The sequence below is a fragment of the Brassica napus genome, chromosome C4 (genome assembly GCF_020379485.1).
Source record: "Brassica napus cultivar Da-Ae chromosome C4, Da-Ae, whole genome shotgun sequence".
Classification (NCBI taxonomy): Eukaryota; Viridiplantae; Streptophyta; class Magnoliopsida; order Brassicales; family Brassicaceae; genus Brassica; species Brassica napus.
In genome coordinates, this window is record NC_063447.1 from 3309259 (window position 1) to 3322918 (window position 13660).

The window sequence follows — 13660 nt, forward strand, 5'->3', positions numbered from 1 at the left end:
GGGAGATTAAGAAGGCTCCAAACCTATTTGAACATTATCATATGTTATTTCAGAATGCAACTATGCAATAAAACATTATTTTCATATTTTTCGAAATTTTCTCAAAATCTATGTGTTAACCCCTACGAAAAATATTGAGTTTTTGGTAAATGCTATATATACTGAAACCTATCATATTTAGTGTTGTTTTAAAATTTCTAACCACATTTTACATTTTTATTAATGTATGCTAGACTCTATTTCATGGTACATGAGCATCGTTCAGTTTTTTTAGAAATTAATTTAGTAAAACTTCTTATACTCCCTAAATTAGTGGACTAACCATTATAAAATCGATACTCTCTAGAGAAATGGAGACACCAAAGGTTCCAAACCGCTTTTACCATCATCATATATTAATACAAGAGACGACTATGCATTAAAGCAATATTGTTATATTTTTTGAATTTTTCTCAAAATCTATGTGTTAACCCCTACGAAAATATTGAGTTTTACTTTAAACGCTCTATAGACTGACGCTTATACTTTTTAGTGTTGTTTTATAATTGTAACCACATTCTACATTTGTACTAATTTATGTTATTCTCTCTTTCGTGGTATATGAGAATTGTTATAATTTTTTTTTCAATTAATTTAGTAAGACTTTATAATACTCCCTAAATCGGTGGAATAACCACTATAAAATCGCAAATTTCTTGAAAAACGGAGACAAAGAAGGCTCCAAACCTATTTGAACATTATCATATGTTATTTCAGGATGCAACTATGCAATAAAACAATATTTTCATATTTTTCGAAATTTTCTCAAAATCTATGTGTTAACCCCTACGAAAAATATTGAGTTTTTGGTAAATGTTATATATACTGAAACCTATCATATTTAGTGTTGTTTTAAAATTTCTAACCACATTTTACATTTTATTAATGTATGCTAGAATCTATTTCATTGTACATGAGCATCGTTCAGGTTTTTTAGAAATTAATTTAGTAAAACTTCTTATACTCCCTAAATTAGTGGACTAATAATTATAAAATCGCTATTCTCTAGAGAAATGGGGATAAAAAAGGTTCCAAACCTCTTTGATCATCATCATATATTAGTACAGGAGACGACTATGCATTATAGTAATATTGTTACATTTTTTAAATATTTCTCAAAATCTATGTGTTAACCCCTACGAAAATATTGAGTTTTACGTTAAACGCTCTATATACTGAACCTTTTACTTTTTTGTGTTGTTTTATAATTTCTAACTACATTCTACATTTGTACTAATGTATTTTAAACTCTCTTTCGTGGTATATGGGAATCGTTATAATTTGTTTATCAATTAATTTAGTAAAACTTTATAATACTCCCTAAATCGGTGGAATAACAACTATAAAATCGCAAATTTCTTAAAAACGGAGACAAAGATGGCTCAAAACCTATTTGAACATTATCATATGTTAGTTCAGGATGCAACTATGCATTAAAACAATATTGTCATATTTTTGAATTTTTTTCAAAATACATGTGTTAACCAACCCCCTACGAAAAATATTGAGTTTTTGGTAGACGCTATATATACTGAAACCTAACCACATTCTTCATTTGTATTAATGTATGCTAAACTCTATTTCATGGTACATGAGCATCGTTCAATTTGTTTTAGAAATTAATTTAGTAAAACTTCTTATACTCCCTAAATTAGTGGACTAACCATTATAAAATCGCTATTCTCGAGAGAAATGGGGATAAAAAAGGTTCCAAACATCTTTGATCATCATCATATATTAGTACAGGAGGCAACTATGCATTAAAGCAATATTGTTATATTTTTTGAATTTTTCTCAAAATCTATGTGTTAACCCCTACGAAAATATTGAGTTTTACGTTAAACGCTCTATAGACTGAAGCTTATACTTTTTAGTGTTGTTTTATAATTGTAACCACATTCTACATTTGTACTAATTTATGTTAATCTCTCTTTCGTGGTATATGGGAATTGTTATAATTTTTTTATCAATTAATTTAGTAAGACTTTATAATACTCCCTAAATCGGTGGAATAACCACTATAAAATCGCAAATTTCTTGAAAAACGGAGACAAAGAAGGCTCCAAACCTATTTGAACATTATCATATGTTATTTCAGGATGCAACTATGCAATAAAATAATATTTTCATATTTTTCGAAATTTTCTCAAAATCTATGTGTTAACCCCTACGAAAAATATTGAGTTTTTGGTAAATGCTATATATACTGAAACCTATCATATTTAGTGTTGTTTTAAAATTTCTAACCACATTTTACATTTTATTAATGTATGCTAGAATCTATTTCATGGTACATGAGCATCGTTCAGGTTTTTTTAGAAATTAATTTAGTAAAACTTCTTATACTCCCTAAATTAGTGGACTAATAATTATAAAATCACTATTCTCTAGAGAAATGGGGATAAAAAAAGGTTCCAAACCTCTTTGATCATCATCATATATTAGTACAGGAGACGACTATGCATTATAGTAATATTGTTACATTTTTTAAATATTTCTCAAAATCTATGTGTTAACCCTACGAAAATATTGAGTTTTACGTTAAACGCTGTATAGACTGAAGCTTATACTTTTTAGTGTTGTTTTATAATTGTAACCACATTCTACATTTGTACTAATTTATGTTAATCTTTCTTTCGTGGTATATGGGAATTGTTATAATTTTTTTATCAATTAATTTAGTAAGACTTTATAATACTCCCTAAATCGGTGGAATAACCACTATAAAATCGCAAATTTCTTGAAAAACGGAGACAAAGAAGGCTCCAAACCTATTTTAACATTATCATATGTTATTTCAGAATGCAACTATGCAATAAAACAATATTTTCATATTTTTCGAAATTTTCTCAAAATCTATGTGTTAACAACCCCTACGAAAAATATTGAGTTTTTGGTAAATGCTATATATACTGAAACCTATAATATTTAGTGTTGTTTTAAAATTTCTAACCACATTTTACATTTTTATTAATGTATGCTAGACTCTATTTCATGGTACATGAGCATCGTTCAGTTTTTTTAGAAATTAATTTAGTAAAACTTCTTATACTCCCTAAATTAGAGGACTAACCATTATAAAATCGATACTCTCTAGAGAAATGGAGACACCAAAAGTTCCAAACCTCTTTTACCATCATCATATATTAGTACAGGAGGCAACTATGCATTAAAGCAATATTGTTATATTTTTTGAATTTTTCTCAAAATCTATGTGTTAACCCCTACGAAAATATTGAGTTTTACGTTAAACGCTCTATATACTGAACCTTATACTTTTTTGTGTTGTTTTATAATTTCTAACCACATTCTACATTTGTACTAATGTATTTTAAACTCTCTTTCGTGGTATATGGGAATCGTTATAATTTGTTTATCAATTAATTTAGTAAGACTTTATTATACTCCCTAAATCGGTGGAATAACCACTATAAAATCGCAAATTTCTTGAAAAACGGAGACAAAGAAGGCTCCACACCTATTTGAACATTATCATATGTTATTTCAGGATGCAACTATGTAATAAAACAATATTTTCATATTTTTCGAAATTTTCTCAAAATCTATGTGTCCCTACGAAAAATATTGAGTTTTTGGTAAATGCTATATATACTGATACCTATCATATTTAGTGTTGTTTTAAAATTTCTAACCACATTTTACATTTTATTAATGTATGCTAGAATCTATTTCATGGTACATGAGCATCGTTCAGGTTTTTTAGAAATTAATTTAGTAAAACTTCTTATACTCCCTAAATTAGTGGACTAATAATTATAAAATCGCTATTCTCTAGAGAAATGGGGATAAAAAAGGTTCCAAACCTCTTTGATCATCATCATATATTAGTACAGGAGACGACTATGCATTATAGTAATATTGTTACATTTTTTAAATATTTCTCAAAATCTATGTGTTAACCCCTACGAAAATATTGAGTTTTACGTTAAACGCTCTATATACTGAACCTTATACTTTTTTGTGTTGTTTTATAATTTCTAACCACATTCTATATTTGTACTAATGTATTTTAAACTCTCTTTCGTGGTATATGGGAATCGTTATAATTTGTTTATCAATTAATTTAGTAAAACTTTATAATACTCCCTAAATCGGTGGAATAACAACTATAAAATCGCAAATTTCTTAAAAACGGAGACAAAGATGGCTCAAAACCTATTTGAACATTATCATATGTTAGTTCAGGATGCAACTATGCATTAAAACAATATTGTCATATTTTTGAATTTTTTTCAAAATACATGTGTTAACCAACCCCCAACAAAAAATATTGAGTTTTTGGTAGACGCTATATATACTGAAACCTATAATCTTTAGTGTTGTTTTAAAATTTCTAACCACATTCTTCATTTGTATTAATGTATGCTAAACTCTATTTCATGGTACATGAGAATCGTTCAATTTGTTTTATAAATTAATTTAGTAAAACTTCTTATACTCCCTAAATTAGTGGACTAACCATTATAAAATCGCTATTCTCGAGAGAAATGGGGATGAAAAAGGTTCCAAACCTCTTTGATCATCATCATATATTAGTACAGGAGGCAACTATGCATTAAAGAAATATTGTTATATTTTTTGAATTTTTCTCAAAATCTATGTGTTAACCCCTACGAAAATATTGAGTTTTACGTTAAACGCTCTATATACTGAAGCGTATACTTTTTTGTGTTGTTTTATAATTTCTAACCACATTCTACATTTGTACTAATTTATGTTAATCTCTCTTTCGTGGTATATGGGAATCGTTATAATTTGTTTATCAATTAATTTAGTAAGACTTTATAATACTCCCTAAATCGGTGGAAATAACCACTATAAAATCGCAAATTTCTTGAAAAACGGAGACAAAGAAGGCTCCAAACCTATTTGAACATTATCATATGTTATTTCAGGATGCAACTATGCAATAAAACAATATTTTCATATTTTTCGAAATTTTCTCAAAATCTATGTGTTAACCCCTACGAAAAATATTGAGTTTTTGGTAAATGCTATATATACTGAAACCCATCATATTTAGTGTTGTTTTAAAATTTCTAACCACATTTTACATTTTATTAATGTATGCTAGAATCTATTTCATGGTACATGAGCATCGTTCAGGTTTTTTAGAAATTAATTTAGTAAAACTTCTTATACTCCCTAAATTAGTGGACTAATAATTATAAAATCGCTATTCTCTAGAGAAATGGGGATAAAAAAGGTTCCAAACCTCTTTGATCATCATCATATATTAGTACAAGAGACGACTATGCATTATAGTAATATTGTTACATTTTTTAAATATTTCTCAAAATCTAAGTGTTAACCCCTACGAAAATATTGAGTTTTACGTTAAACGCTCTATATACTGAACCTTATACTTTTTTGTGTTGTTTTATAATTTAGTAAAACTTCTTATACTCCCTAAATTAGTGGACTAAGCATTATAAAATCGCTACTCTCTAGAGAAATGGAGACACCAAAGGTTCCAAGCCTCTTTTACCATCATCATATAATAGTACAGGAGACGACTATGTATTAAAGTAATATTGTTACATTTTTTTAATATTTCTCAAAATCTAGGTGTTAACCCCTACAAAAATATTGAGTTTTACGTTAAACACTCTATATACTGAACCTTATACTTTTTTGTGTTGTTTTATAATTTCTAACCACATTCTACATTTGTACTAATGTATGAAAAACTCTCTTTCCTGGTATATCGGAATCGTTATAATTTGTTTATCAATTAATTTAGTAAAACTTTATAATACTCCCTAAATCGGTGGAATAACAACTATAAAATCGCAAATTTCTTAAAAACGGAGACAAAGATGGCTCAAAACCTATTTGAACATTATTATATGTTAGTTCAGGATGCAACTATGCATTAAAACAATATTTTCATATTTTTGAAATTTTTTCAAAATATGTGTTAACCCCTACGAAAAATATTGAGTTTTTGGTAGACGCTATATATACTGAAACCTATAATCTTTAGTGTTGTTTTAAAATTTCTAACCACATTCTTCATTTGTATTAATATATGCTAAACTCTATTTCATGGTACATGAGCATCGTTCAATTTGTTTTAGAAATTAATTCAGTAAAACTTCTTATACTCCCTAAATTAGTGGACTAACCATTATAAAATCGCTATTCTCGAGAGAAATGGGGATAAAAAAGGTTCCAAACCTCTTTGATCATCATCATATATTAGTACAGGAGGCAACTATGCATTAAAGCAATATTGTTATATTTTTTGAATTTTTCTCAAAATCTATGTGTTAACCCCTACGAAAATATTGAGTTTTATGTTAAACGCTCTATAGACTGAAGCTTATACTTTTTAGTGTTGTTTTATAATTGTAACCACATTCTACATTTGTAATAATTTATGTTAATCTCTCTTTCGTGGTATATGGGAATTGTTATAATTTTTTTATCAATTAATTTAGTAAGACTTTATAATACTCCCTAAATCGGTGGAATAACCACTATAAAATCGCAAATTTCTTGAAAAACGGAGACAAAGAAGGCTCCAAACCTATTTGAACATTATCATATGTTAGCTCAGGATGCAACTATGCAATAAAACAATATTTTTATATTTTTCGAAATTTTCTCAAAATCTATGTGTTAACCCCTACGAAAAATATTGAATTTTTGGTAAATGCTATATATACTGAAACCTATAATATTTAGTGTTGTTTTAAAATTTCTAACCACGTTTTACATTTTTATTAATGTATGCTAGACTCTATTTCATGGTACATGAGCATCGTTCAATTTTTTTAGAAATTAATTTAGTAAAACTTCTTATACTCCCTAAATTAGTGGACTAACCATTATAAAATCGCTACTCTCTAGAGAAATGGAGACACCAAAGGTTCCAAACCTCTTTTACCATCATCATATATTAGTACAGGAGACGACTATGCATTAAAGTAATATTTTTACATTTTTTAAATATTTCTCAAAATCTATGTGTTAACCCCAACGAAAATATTGAGTTTTACGTTAAACGCTCTATATACTGAAGCTTATACTTTTTTGTGTTGTTTTATAATTTCTAACCACATTCTACATTTGTACTAATGTATGTTAAACTCTCTTTCGTGGTATATGGGAATCGTTATAATTTGTTTATCAATTAATTTAGTAAAACTTTATAATATTCCCTAAATCGGTGGAATAACAACTATAAAGTTGCTAATTTCTTGAAAAACGGAGACAAAAATGGCTCAAAAATATTTGAACATTATCATTTGTTAGTTCAGGATACAGCTATGCATTAAAAAAATATTGTCATATTTTGAAATTTTTTCAAAATATATGTGTTAACCCCTACGAAAAATATTGAGTTTTTGGTAAATGCTTTATATACTGAAACCTATAATCTTTAGTGTTGTTTTAAAATTTCTAACCACATTCTACATTTGTATTAATGTATGCTAAACCCTATTTCATGGTAATGAGCATCGTTCAATTTTATTTAGAAATTAATTTAGTAAAACTTCTTATACTCCCTAAATTAGTTGACTAACCATTATAAAATCGCTATTCTCTAGAGAAATGGCGACAACAAAGGTTTCAAACCACTTTGAACATCATCATATATTAATACATAATGCAACTATGCATTAAAGCAATATTGTAATATTTTTTGAATTTTTCTCAAAATCTATGTGTTAACCCCCCTACGAAAATATTGAGTTTTACGTTAAACGCTCTATATACTGAATCTTACACCTTTTTAGTGTTGTTTTACAATTTCTAACCACATTCTACATTTGTACTAATGTATGTTAAACTCTCTTTCGTGGTATATGAGAATCGTTATAATTTTTTTATCAATTAATTTAGTAAATTTTATTATACTCCCTAAATCGGTGAAATAATCACTATAAAATCACTAATTTCTTGAAAAAGGGAGACAAAGAAGGCTCCAAACCTATTTGAACATTATCATATGTTAGTTAAGGATGCAACTATGTATTAAAACAATATTTTCATATTTTTCGAAATTTTCTCAAAATTTTCTCAAAATCTAAGTGTTAACCCCTACGAAAAATATTGAGTTTTTGGTAAATGCTATATATACTGAAACCTATAATCTTTAGTGTTGTTTTAAAATTTCTAACCACATTCTACATTTGTATTAATGTACGCTAAACTCTATTTCATGGTACATGAGCATCGTTCAATTTGTTTTAGAAATTAATTTAGTAAAACTTCTTATACTCGCTATTCTCTAGAGAAATGAAGACAACAAGGGTTCCAAAACCTCTTTGACCATCATCATTTATTAGTACTTGAGGCAACGATGCATTAAAGCAATATTGTTATATTTTTATTTGATTTTTTTCACAAAATCTATGTGTTAACGCCTACGAAAATATTGAGTTTTACGTTAAACGCTCTATAGACTGAAGCTTATACTTTTTAGTGTTGTTTTATAATTGTAACCACATTCTACATTTGTACTAATGTATATTAAAATCTTTTTGTGGTATATGGGAATCGTTATAATTTTTTATCAATTAATTTAGTAAGACTTTATAATACTCCCTAAATCGGTGGAATAACAACTATAAAATCGCAAATTTCTTAAAAACGGAGACAAAGATGGCTCAAAACCTATTTGAACATTATCATATGTTAGTTCAGGATGCAACTATGCATTAAAACAATATTGTCATATTGTTGATTTTTTTTCAAAATACATGTGTTAACCAACCCCCTACGAAAAATATTGAGTTTTTGGTAGACGCTATATATACTGAAACCTATAATCTTTAGTGTTGTTTTAAAATTTCTAACCACATTCTTCATTTGTATTAATGTATGCTAAACTCTATTTCATGGTACATGAGCATCGTTCAATTTGTTTTAGAAATTAATTTAGTAAAACTTCTTATACTCCCTAAATTAGTGGACTAACCATTATAAAATCGCTATTCTCGAGAGAAATGGGGATAAAAAAGGTTTCAAACCTCTTTGATCATCATCATATATTAGTACAGGAGGCAACTATGCATTAAAGCAATATTGTTATATTTTTTGAATTTTTCTCAAAATTTATGTGTTAACCCCTACGAAAATATTGAGTTTTATGTTAAACGCTCTATAGACTGAAGCTTATACTTTTTAGTGTTGTTTTATAATTGTAACCACATTCTACATTTGTACTAATTTATGTTAATCTCTCTTTCGTGGTATATGGGAATTGTTATAAATTTTTTATCAATTAATTTAGTAAGACTTTATAATACTCCCTAAATCGGTGGAATAACCACTATAAAATCGCAAATTTCTTGAAAAACGGAGACAAAGAAGGATCCAAACCTATTTGAACATTATCATATGTTAGCTCAGGATGCAACTATGCAATAAAACAATATTTTCATATTTTTCGAAATTTTCTCAAAATCTATGTGTTAACCCCCTACGAAAAATATTGAGTTTTTGGTAAATGCTATATATACTGAAACCTATAATATTTAGTGTTGTTTTAAAATTTCTAACCACGTTTTACATTTTTATTAATGTATGCTAGACTCTATTTCATGGTACATGAGCATCGTTCAATTTTTTTAGAAATTAATTTAGTAAAACTTCTTATACTCCCTAAATTAGTGGACTAACCATTATAAAATCGCTACTCTCTAGAGAAATGGAGACACCAAAGGTTCCAAACCTCTTTTACCATCCTCATATATTAGTACAGGAGACGACTATGGATTAAAGTAATATTGTTACATTTTTTAAATATTTCTCAAAATCTATGTGTTAACCCCAACGAAAATATTGAGTTTTACGTTAAACGCTCTATATACTGAAGCTTATACTTTTTTGTGTTGTTTTATAATTTCTAACCACATTCTACATTTGTACTAATGTATGTTAAACTCTCTTTCGTGGTATATGGGAATCGTTATAATTTGTTTATCAATTAGTTTAGTAAAACTTTATAATATTCCCTAAATCGGTGGAATAACAACTATAAAAATGCTAATTTCTTGAAAAACGGAGACAAAAATGGCTCAAAAATATTTGAACATTATCATATGTTAGTTCAGGATACAACTATGCATTAAAAAAATATTTTCATATTTTGAAATTTTTTCAAAATATATGTGTTAACCCCTACGAAAAATATTGAGTTTTTGGTAAATGCTTTATATACTGAAACCTATAATCTTTAGTGTTGTTTTAAAATTTCTAACCACATTCTACATTTGTATTAATGTATGCTAAACCCTATTTCATGGTACATGAGCATCGTTCAATTTTATTTAGAAATTAATTTAGTAAAACTTCTTATACTCCCGAAATTAGTTGACTAACCATTATAAAATCGCTATTCTCTAGAGAAATGGCGACAACAAAGGTTTCAAACAACTTTGAACATCATCATATATTAATACATAATGCAACTATGCATTAAAGCAATATTGTAATATTTTTTGAATTTTTCTCAAAATCTATGTGTTAACCCCCTACGAAAATATTGAGTTTTACGTTAAACGCTCTATATACTGAATCTTACACCTTTTTAGTGTTGTTTTACAATTTCTAACCACATTCTACATTTGTACTAATGTATGTAAAACTCTCTTTCGTGGTATATGAGAATCGTTATAATTTTTTTATCAATTAATTTAGTAAATTTTATTATACTCCCTAAATCGGTGAAATAATCACTATAAAATCACTAATTTCTTGAAAAAGGGAGACAAAGAAGGCTCCAAACCTATTTGAACATTATCATATGTTAGTTAAGGATGCAACTATGCATTAAAACAATATTTTCATATTTTTTGAAATTTTCTCAAAATTTTCTCAAAATCTAAGTGTTAACCCCTACGAAAAATATTGAGTTTTTGGTACATGTTATATATACTGAAACCTATAATCTTTAGTGTTGTTTTAAAATTTCTAACTACATTCTACATTTGTATTAATGTACGCTAAACTCTATTTCATGGTACATGAGCATCGTTCAATTTGTTTTAGAAATTAATTTAGTAAAACTTCTTATACTCGCTATTCTCTAGAGAAATGAAGACAACAAGGGTTCCAAAACCTCTTTGACCATCATCATTTATTAGTACTTGAGGCAACGATGCATTAAAGCAATATTGTTATATTTTTATTTGATTTTTTCACAAAATCTATGTGTTAACGCCTACGAAAATATTGAGTTTTACGTTAAACGCTCTATATACTGAAGCTTATACTTTTTAGTGTTGTTTTATAATTTCTAATCACATTCTACATTTGTACTAATGTATATTAAAATCTTTTTGTGGTATATGGGAATCGTTATAATTTTTTTATCAATTAATTTAGTAAAACTTTATAATACTCATTAAATCGGTGGAATAACCACTACAAAATCGCTAATTTCTTGTAAAACGGAGACAAAGAAGGTTCCAAACCAATCTGAACATCATAATATGTTAGTGCAGGATGCAACTATGTATTAAAACAATACTTTCATATTTGTCAAAAGTTTCTCAAAATCTGTGTTTAACACCTACGAAAAATATTGAGTTTTTGGTAAATGCTATATATACTGAAACCTATAATCTTTAGTGTTGTTTTAAAATTTCTAACCACATTCTATATTTGTATTAATATATCCTAAACCCTATTTCATGGTACATGAGCATTGTTCAATTTTTTTTAGAAATTAATTTAGTAAAACTTCTTATACTCCATAAATTAGTGGACTAACCATTATAAAATCACTACTCTCTACATAAATGGAGACAACAAAGGTTTCAAACCTCTTTGACCATCATCATATATTAGTACATGAGGCAAAAATGCATTAAAGCAATATTGTTATATTTTTTTAATTTTTCTCAAAATCTATATGTTAACCCCTACGAAAATATTGAGTTTTACGTTAAACGCTCTATATACTAAAGCTTATACTTTTTACTGTTGTTTTATAACTTCTAACCACATTCTACATTTGTATTAATGTATGTTAAACTCTCTCTCGTGGTATATGGGAATCGTTATAATTTTTTTATCAATTAATTTAGTAAAATTTTATAATATTACCTAAATCGTTGGAATAACCACTACAAAATCCCTAATTTCTTGAAAAACGGAGAAAAAGAAGGCTCCAAACCTATTTTAACATTATCATGTGTTAGTTCAGGATGCAACTATGTATTAAAACAATATTGTCATATTTTTCGAAACTTTCTCAAAAACTATGTGTTAACCCTACGAAAAATTTTGAGTTTTTGGTAAATGCTATATATACTGAAACCCATAATCTTTAGTGTTGTTTTAAAATTTTTAACCACATTCTACATTTGTATTAATGTATGCTAAACTCTATTTCATGGAACATGAGCATTGTTCAATTTTTTTTTAGAAATTAATTTAGTAAAACTTACTCCCAAATTAGTGGACTAACCATTATAAAATCGCTATTCTCTAGAGAAATGAAGAAACCAAAGGTTCCAAAACCTCTTTGACCATCATCATATATTAGTACAGGAGGCAACTATGCATTAAAGCAATATTGTTATATTTTTTGAATTTTTCTCAAAATCAATGTGTTAACACCCCTACGAAAATATTGAGTTTTACGTTAAACGCTCTATATACTGAAGCTTATACTTTTTCGTGTTGTTTAATAATTTCTAACCACATTCTACATTTGTAGTAATGTATGTTAAACTCTTTTTCGTGGTATATGAGAATCTTTATAATTTGTTTATCAATTAATTTAGTAAAACTTTATAATACTCATTAAATCGGTGGAATAACCACTACAAAATCGCTAATCTCTTGAATAACGGAGACAAAGCAGGCACCAAACCTATTTGAACATCAATAATATGTTGGTGCTGGATGCAACTATGCATTAAAACAATATTTTCAAAATTTTCAAAATTTTCTGAAAACTACGTGTTTAACCCCTACGAAAAATATTGAGTTTTACGTTAAACGCTCTATAGACTGAAGCTTATAATTTTTAGTGTTGTTTTAAAATTTCTAATCATATTCTACATTTGTATTAATGTATACTAAACTTTATTTCATGGTACATGAGCATCGTTCCATTTTTTTTAGAAATTAATTTAGTAAAACTTCTTATACTCCCTAAGTGGACTAACCGTTATAAAATCGCTATTCTCTAGAGAAATGGAGACAACAAAGGTTTCAAATCTCTTTGACCATCATCATATATCAGTACATGAGACAACTATGCATTAAAACAATATTATTATATTTTTTTGAATTTTTCTCAAAATCTATGTGTTAACATTGAGTTTTACGTTAAACGGTCTATATACTGAAGCTTATACTTTTTAGTGTTGTTTTCTATTTTCTAACCATATTCTACCATTGTATTAATGTATGTTAAACTCTCTTTAGTGGTATATGAGACTCGTTATAATTTCTTTATCAATTTATTTAGTAAAACTTTATAATACTCCCTAAATCGGTGGAATAACCACTATAAAATCGCTAATTTCTTTAAAAACGGAGACAAAGAATGCTCCAAACCTATTTGAACATCATCATATCTTAGTGCATGATGCAACTATGCATTAAAACAATATTGTCATATTTTTCGAAA